The sequence below is a fragment of the Tamandua tetradactyla genome, chromosome 2 (genome assembly GCF_023851605.1).
Source record: "Tamandua tetradactyla isolate mTamTet1 chromosome 2, mTamTet1.pri, whole genome shotgun sequence".
Taxonomy (NCBI): Eukaryota; Metazoa; Chordata; class Mammalia; order Pilosa; family Myrmecophagidae; genus Tamandua; species Tamandua tetradactyla.
Genome location: NC_135328.1, coordinates 206,180,946 through 206,189,707, shown reverse-complemented (window position 1 = coordinate 206,189,707; position 8,762 = coordinate 206,180,946). Strand labels below are relative to the sequence as shown.

The 8,762-nt window shown below is 39.3% G+C and overlaps 1 long non-coding RNA gene across 3 annotated transcripts in view; it reads right to left on the bottom strand.

Annotated features, from left to right (window-relative positions):
• Positions 1-1,083: 1,083 nt before the first annotated feature.
• LOC143664252 (uncharacterized) overlaps positions 1,084-8,762 on the bottom strand; it is a 50,892-nt gene continuing 43,213 nt past the window's right edge. The window contains exon 5 of one of the 3 annotated variants that reach the window (XR_013166395.1): positions 1,084-2,163. This is a non-coding gene — a long non-coding RNA (uncharacterized LOC143664252). The remainder of the gene's footprint in view (positions 2,164-8,762) is intronic. The other 2 variants (XR_013166394.1, XR_013166396.1) reach the window with 2 other exon arrangements.

Genomic DNA, 8,762 nt, shown 5'->3' with positions numbered 1-8,762 from the left:
TAGTCGGTGGAGAAGTGCATTTGTATTTTAGCCTAAGATTTCAACTGCCACCCACTAGCGGGCAGAGGGTTTTATTGACATGATCTTCAGTTTTCTCACTGGGAAAGCACTTAGCTCCACTGTTAAAATCAAGTCATCCTCCCAGGCATTTCAGATGCTAACCTCAGAAGCCCCATAGCCCTTGCTTTCAACTTATATTCATAGCACTGTTTGTCTGTATGGAAAGAGTCTCCTGAATTTCTTTTAAAGACCATTCCAAGTACTATGATCTTGAGGTTGTCAAGAACAGACTATATTGAAATTTCAGAGTTCTTGGTGGCCCTGGTATGTGGCACTGTCAATTAGGTCCCCAGGCCTAATGGACTAAGCAGGTCCCAGCATATGACTTGGTGGCTCTGGGTTGGTCATTTTGTAGACACAGACCTCAGTTATTCATTTTAATCAACTGCAAATGAGGGCCTATTCTGTACCTTACTTGGAATTGGCACCCTGGCTACCGAGGACTTACTCCGTCCCTACCTAGCACACTGGCACCCTAGCAGGCCACAGGAAAATGTGGAGCCACCACTGGACTTTCAGTCCAAACCCTTGTGAGGTTAGCAGCTGTAGTTTTAGCTGTGAAGGACCCCAGAGTGAGAATCAATATATGCCTACTCTATTTTCTCTCCACCTGTGAAAATGCAAGGGAATCTCTTGCCATCTTTTCTGGTGATGGTGCTAGAAAGATTGCTCATTAGGAATATAGACATCACAGTAGGACAAAGCTTCAAAAAAGGTGGTCCAGTATATTCCCAGCTAAAAGCCCAATGGGTAAATTAGTCTCAGCAGCAGAAAGAACAGCAGGAAAAATAAGTGACTCATTATTTAGAATCCAAAACATTTTCACCAAAGATGGCAGGTGGTTTTAACACAAGAGTTCTTGCTCTGAAAGTACCTGGGGACCCAGCCAACAGCCATCCACCGAGGGCAGTCCTGCTGAAGAGGTGGCCCGTGAACATGACCTTGGGCCAGTGAAGTCCCCCTGAGCTCCCATATAAAGTACTTCCCAAACAAAGAAATTAAAAGATAAGCCTAGAGGCATTTGGTTCCAGTTAATAGCCTTCAAGATTAGGGACAGTTCATCTGCATTACAAAAGTAGCATTAGAGGAACTAAATTTTTTATTTATTTTCATGATCTCATATGCCATTTTAAATGGGTTTCTAATATCAACAAAAGCCACCCTGCAGCAGAAGGCAAAAAGTTTATCTTTGCAGTTTTTACTAAGGCCTTTATAATAAACTGAGATTAAAGGGTGCACGGTTTTTCTGTAGTTTTAGGTGAGCCTTTTATATGGTAAGAGGATTCACCTTCCTGCCTTTTAAGCAGAATTGCAATGAAAGCTAGATACTTTGCTTTAGCATTAGCTTGTAAGACACTGTGAGAATTAAGCAGGAACTTCTGTTTTCTTAGTCCATTAAGGCAGCACACCACAATTAATGTTAAAAGTTCATGAGCCTGTTAATCCTTACCCTGAAATCAGAACCAATCAAATCCCCCTATTTGCAGGGAAGGTCAAAGACCATCGCAGACAAACTGAGCAAAGAACAGCAGACTTTTGGTGACTTGATTACCAACACACAAAACAGTGATCACACTAGAAAAATATCCTTGGATATTTTATGTTTTGATGCCGATGACACAACACTTCCCTTTCCTGATTAGGGACGTTTCCGCCCACCCTTTCTGATGTTTCTCCTCATTCAAATAGTTTAGGCAGCAGCAGCACTCCTGCGAAGTTGATGCAGAAGAACAAAAGCGGTATTTGTGGATACAAATCCTATCCCAAGGGTTTGAACAAACTGATGCGACCAGTGGGGAGAATGAAGAAAGCCTCTTCTGCACCGTGCTGCTCAAAAGTACTCTATGGCTCCTGTGTTCAGCGTAGACTGGAGGGGCAGGGTGGAAGACAGAAAACCCGCTCCCAGAGATATTTTGGTAATCCATGTGGTAGATGATGGTGACTTAGACCAGTTGGTGGCAGCCACAGACTTCATGACCCAGGTGGTCAGATTCTGTACATGCAGTCCATTTTCTTCACAATAATAAAAGAAGCAGGATAGTTTTACAAGTTGGGATTTACTTAAGTGGAATTAGCTCGACTAGTGTTGCCAATGTGGACTGTCTGCAAAACAAGCACAACAAAACCAATTGGGCAGGCAGGAAAAACACTGACCAGCAGCAACATTCATATAAAGGCAATGTATGACTGTTTTGGACAAAGTATACAAGAATCCCAAAGCTATTAATTGCTTTTATTAAGAAAAGGTACAACTAAAATGTCCCCTTAATGTTTAAGTTAAAACCAATTGCCAAATAAATCTAGGGCAGTTAACCAAGATTTAATAAGAAATCTTTGTTCCAGTAAAATGACACATTGTTTATCTGTATCTCCTTTCCTCCTTCCCTCCCTCTCCTGCCTCCCTTCATTCCATTCTTTCAAATCCAGCAGCTTATTTGGGATGCATTTCTTCTTGGGAGGGCAAACAAAACCACTGTCTCATAGCCTAATTAATAAAGCTCTTAATAGTGTAATTTTCATGACTACCTGTTCTTACCATAAGGGGATCTGTGCAGTGGGGCTTAGGTCCTTCTTGTGACCAGGTGAGAAATGCACCTCTCTGACATGTGCCCTCTGTGATAGATGACGGAGGTATCACAGATCCACTCCGGTTGGTGGGACCACCAACAGACCACCTGGGTCTTCTCTGGCCCTGGCCCACTGTTAGCAAGAATGACCAGCTGCCAGCAGACAAACCCTGAGAGAGGGATGGCAACTCCCACCCTCCCAACTGGAGGTACAATCTGGAGATCATGTCCTGCCTTCCTGCCACCCCCTGAATCCAGCTCTTGGATACGGCAGATGCCAACCCAGACCCAACTTAAGTATACCATGCTGAAAGACTCTGGACCCAGACACTCTGTACCCAGATTCTTGGACACTCTACAGAGGGTTAGTTAGTTTCCCCAATCCAGGCCTGGGTCCAAGATCACATTTTCTCTTCCTTTTTTTTTAAGTTAGAACAGTTGTGGGTTTAGAGAAAAATTATGTAAAAAATACAGGATTCCCATATGGCACTCTATTATTAAACACCATGCATTTGTTTTTTGAGGAAAGCACATTTTAGTAATTGTATTATTAACTATAACCCTGGTTTCACTTAGTATTCACTGTGTTGTGCAGTTCCATGGCTTTTTTTTTTTTTTTCATGGGCAGGCACTGAGAACCCAGGTCTCCAGCATGGCAGGTGAGAACTCTGCCACTGAGCCACCATGGCCTGCCCAGTTCCATGGATTTTTTTTTTTAATTTTATTATAGTAAAATATAAACAATCTAAATTTCCCTCTTTAACCACATTCAAATATGTAATTCAATGCTGTTGGTTACATTCACAATTTGTGCCATCACCATAATCCGTTTCCAAAACTTTTCCATCACCCCCTAAAGAAACTCTACTTTTTAAGCCTTAACTCCCTATTCCCTACCCCCAACCTGTTCCCTGGTAATCTCAATCCTAGATTCAGACTCTATGAGTTTGCTAATTCTAATTGCTTTATATCAAGCGAAATCATACAATATTTGTCCTTTCATGTCTGGCTTATTTCACTCAACATGATGTCTTCAAAGTTCATTCATGAGGTCACATGTATCAAAACTTCACTCCATTTTATGGCTGAATATTCCCCTGTGTGTATCTACCACATTTTGTTTATTCATTCACCAATTGATAGACACTTGGTTGGTTCCATCTTTTGGCAATTGTGAGTGATGCCTCTGGGAACATAGGTGTGCAAATATCTGTTTGAGTTCTTGTTTTCAATTTTTGTGGGTATGGACCTAGAAGTGGCAATGCCAGGTATTTCGGTTTGCTAAAACTGCCAGAATGCAATATACCAGAAACAGATTGGCTTTTATAAAGGGGATTTATTAAGTTAAAAATTTACGGTCCTAAGGCCATGAAAATGTTTGACTTAAGGCACTCAGAAAAAGATGCCTTGACTCTGAAGAAATGCTGATGGTGCCCAGTGTTTCTTTGTCACACGAGAGGGCACATGGCAACGTCTGCTGTCTTTCTCTCCTGGCTTCTGATTTCAAACAGCTCTCTCAACTTCTGCTTCCAGTGGCTTTCTTTCTAAGCATCTTGTGTTTCCTTGCTTAGCTTCTCTGGGTTTCATCTCTTAGCTAAGATCTCCAAATATCTGTGTCTGGTTTCATGTTTCTGTCCTGTGTCTGTACTGAACTCTCTTCTTTGAGCTCTTTCAAGGATCCAGTAAACTAATTAAGACCCACCTTTGAATGGGCAGGGTCACATCTCCATGGAAACAACTCAATCAAGAGGACCCACCCAACAATGAGACTGCCCCCATAAGATTGGATTACGAACATGGCTTTTCTGGGGTATATAACAAACTTCAAATAATCACATTTTCACCCTTTGGACCCTCAAAAGACATGTTCTATCCATATACAAAATATGTTCATTCCATCATAGTATCACAAAAGCCTTAAACCATTTGAGTAACAATACAAATACAATACAAAATCAAACACAGTACAAAATCTCATCAAATCACCTACAGGCATGGTTTGCCCTAAATCAAAATTCTTCTCTGGCTGTGGACCTGTGAAACTTATAACAAGTTATCTGCTTTCAATATACAAAGAGGGGGCAGTCATTTGATAAATATTTCCATTTCCATGGGGTGAAATTGAAAGGAAAATGGCCATCAGACCAAACAGTTCCCAAAACCAGCAGGACAAACTCCATTAGATTTTTTTAAAAAATATTTTTGGTGTGATATCACCACACACATACAGTCCATCCAAAGTATACAATCAGTGGCTCAAAATATCATCACGTAGTTGTGTATTCATCACCATGATTATTTTTAGAACATTTGCATCACTCCAGAAAAAGAAAAAGAAAAAAGAAAAAACGCATACACTAGTATTTCAATCTACTCAGTGTTTGTTTTACCCCTTAACCCCACCTATCATTTACTTAGTTTTTTCTTATTTTATTTTTTTACTCAGCTGTTCATACTCTGGATAAAAGGAACATCAGACACAAGGTTTTCACAATCACATAGGCACACTGTAAAAGCTATATAGTTATACAATCGTCTTCAAGAATCAAGGCTACTGGAACACAGCTCAAGGTACTTCAATCTAGCCAATCCAGTACACCATAAACTAAAAAGGAATATTTATATAATACATAAGAAAAACCTCCAGGATAACATCTCAACTCTGTCTGAAATCTTTCAGCCAATGAAACTTTACTTTGTCTCATTTCTCTCTTCCCCCTTTTGGTCAAGAAGGATTTCTCAATCTCATGATACTGAGTCTCAGCTCATCCCAGGAGTCCTGTCCCATGTTACCAGGGAGATCTCCACCCCTAGGAGTCAAGTCCTACATAGTGTGGAGGGCAGTGGCTTACCTGCTGAGTTGGCTTAGAAAGGCCACACAGGACCAACTAAAGAGTTCTCTGGGAGGTAAGTTCTGGGCATAGTTATAAGTAGGCTTAGCTTCTCCTTTATAGGAGTAAGTTTCATAGAGGTGAACTTCCAAGATCGAGGGCTCAGCCTACTGAACTAATTGTCCCCACTACTTGCAAGAATATCCGGAATTCCCTAGATGGGGAAGTTTAATATTTCCCCCTTTCTCCCCAGTCCCCCAAGGGGACTTTACAAATAGTTTTTTTATTCTTTGTCAAAATTACTCTGGCATGTATCAGAGTATCACATTAACCTGTAAAAACTAACAAGATCTCATGCCCTATTCAAGATTCCTTGTGATTTTGGTGTTTGAATAAACTGGTCATACAAGTTAAATTAGATAATGCACTACCCAAAATTTAAATTTTGCACCAAATAAACATCTCTTCCTTTGGTCTCACACAGAAGTTGAAGTTTTAAAATATAGACCATATTATTCTTTACCCTGATTCTGATTTACCTTAGTTCTATCCAGATCAGCTTCATTCATATCTCTAGCTTCGACTAGACTGATCACTTTTTCATTTTTAACAGTTGCTGTATGGTGTAATGCTGACTTTCATCACTTAAGAGCTCTAACTCTGAGTCTCAGGTATCACATAAATACCTGGAGTTTCAGGAAAGACCAGGCTATGCACAAATAACCAAATATTTCAGAATTTAGAAATAATATGTACAACTCCAGAATAGTTGTGACTGCCGTATGAATGTACAATCTAGAACCCTTTACAATAGGCCCCAACCTAGTAACCCATGCTCTCGACTTCAATTCTCCAGGTTTGTATATTATAGTTAGTCCAAGTTAGGGTTCTCACATTAGCTTCATTCAGTGTACTTGTATTATTGTGCTGTCATCAGATAGTATTGTGGTATCCATTTTTTACTTTTTATGACCAGTCCTATTGCACATTCTGTACTCTATGTCCTTAATTTTAACTCTCAAAGTTCACTCATTAATGTTAATTCATACTGGTGAGACTATACAGTATTTGCCCTTTTGTTTCCAGCTAATATCACTTAGCATAATGTCTCCAAGGTTCATCCACATTATTATATGCTTCATGACTTTATTCTAACTTACAGCTGCATAATATTCTATCATATGCATATACCACAGCTTGTTTAGCCACTCATGTTGATGGACATCTGGGCTGTTTCCATCTCTTGACAGGTATTAAATAATGCTGCTAGAAACATCGGTCTGCAAATGTTTTGTTTGTATCCTTGCCTTCAATTCCTCTGAATATATACCTAGTAATGAAATTGCTGGACCATAAGGCAATTTATACTTACCTTCCTGAGGAACCACCAAACTGCCTTCCAGAGCGGTTGTACCATTTTACATTTCCATCAACAGTGGATAAGTGTGCCTTTTCTCCATATCCTCTTCAGCACTTGTAGTTTTCTGATAATGGCCATTCCAGTGGATATGAGATGATATCTCATTGTGATTTTGATTTGCATTTCCCTAATAGCCAGTGAGGGAGAGCATCTTTTCATATGCTTTCCTCTTCTTTCCTCTTCTGAAAAGTGTCTGTTCATGTCTTTTGCCCATTTTTAAATTGGGTTGTTTGTCTTTTTGTTGTTGAGTTGTAGAATCTCTTTATATATTCTGGATATTAAACTCTTACCTGATATGTGGTTTCCAAATATTGACTCTTATTGCATAGGCTGCGTTTTTACTTTCCTGACAAAGTTCTTTGATGCACAAAAGTGTTTAATTTTGAGGAGATCCTATATATCTATTTCTTTTTTCATTGCTCATGCTTGGGGATAAGGTCTAGGAAACCACCTTCTATCACAATATTTATAAGACATTTCCTATATTTTCTTCTAAAAGTTTTATGGTCTTAGCTCTAGTGTTTAGGCCTTGGATCCAATTTGAGTTAATTTTTGTATAGGGTATGAGAGATGGATCTGCTCTCATTCTTTTGCATATGGATATTCACTTCTCCAAACAATTTATTGAAGAGGATGCTCTGTCCCAGTTGGGTTGGCTTGACCACCTCATCAAAGATCAATTGTCCATAGATGAGAGGGTCTATTTCTGAAACTTAGTTTAATTCCACTGGTCAGTATAGCTATCTTTTTGCCATACCAGGCCATTTTGACCACTGTAGCTTTGTGATCTTTTTAGTCAAGTAGTGCAAGACCTCCTACTTCATTTTTCTTTCTCAAGATATTTTTAGCTATTCAGGGCACACTACCCTTCCAAATAAATTTGGTTTCTATTTCTGCAAGGTATATTTTGGGGATTTTAATTGGTACTGCATTGAATCTATAATCAAAGCCCTTCCATTTATTTAGGTCTTCCATGATGTTTTTTAGCAATTTCTTGTAATTCTCTATATGTAGGTTTTTTGTGGCCTTAGTTAAATTTATGCCTAAATATTTGATTATTTGGTTGCTTTTGTAAATACAATTTTTTCCCTTGATTTCCTCCTCAGATTGCTCATTACTAGTGTATAGAAACACTACTGATTTGGGAGTATTGGTCTTATACCCTGTCCCCTCTTCCATTTCTGCATTTTTTTAGCACTGTAGCTATGCTGTAGATTTTTCTGTTTTTTTTTTGCATGGGCAGGCACTGAGAATTGAACCTGGGTCTCCGCAATGGCAGGTGAGAATTCTGCCACTGAGCCACTGTCACATTGCCCAGCTTCTGTTCATTTTTAAAAGGTTTTATTCACACATCATACAATCCAACCTTAGTAAAAAAAAAAAAAAATCAATGCTTCCTGGTATAATCACATAGCCATGCCTTCACCAGCACAATCTATATGGAGACATTTCCTTTTCATCTGCAAAGAATCCCATACCTCTCCCCTATGTCCCCTACTTATTGACATTTAGTTTTGGCATATTGCCTTTGTTACATTCAATGGATATCTGGGAATGTCTTAAACTCTCCCTCATTTAAAAAAAAAAAAGTTGTGATGGTTTGAAGCTGTATATACCCCAGAAAAGATCATGTTCTTAAAGCTAATCTATTCCTGCAGGTGTAGACCTACTGTGGATCGGTATTTCAGTTAAGGTATGCCCTAGGTGTGTCTTAATCCTGTTTCTGAAGGAAATTCAGAGAAAAATACAGAGAAGCTGAGGGATGGAGACTTACAGAAGCAGAGAGAAACCACAGAAATAGAGAAGCCACTGAAGCCAGAATGTGGAACAACAAAACCTGAGAGAAAAGGAACAGACTAGCAGACAATGCCACGTGCCTTGAGA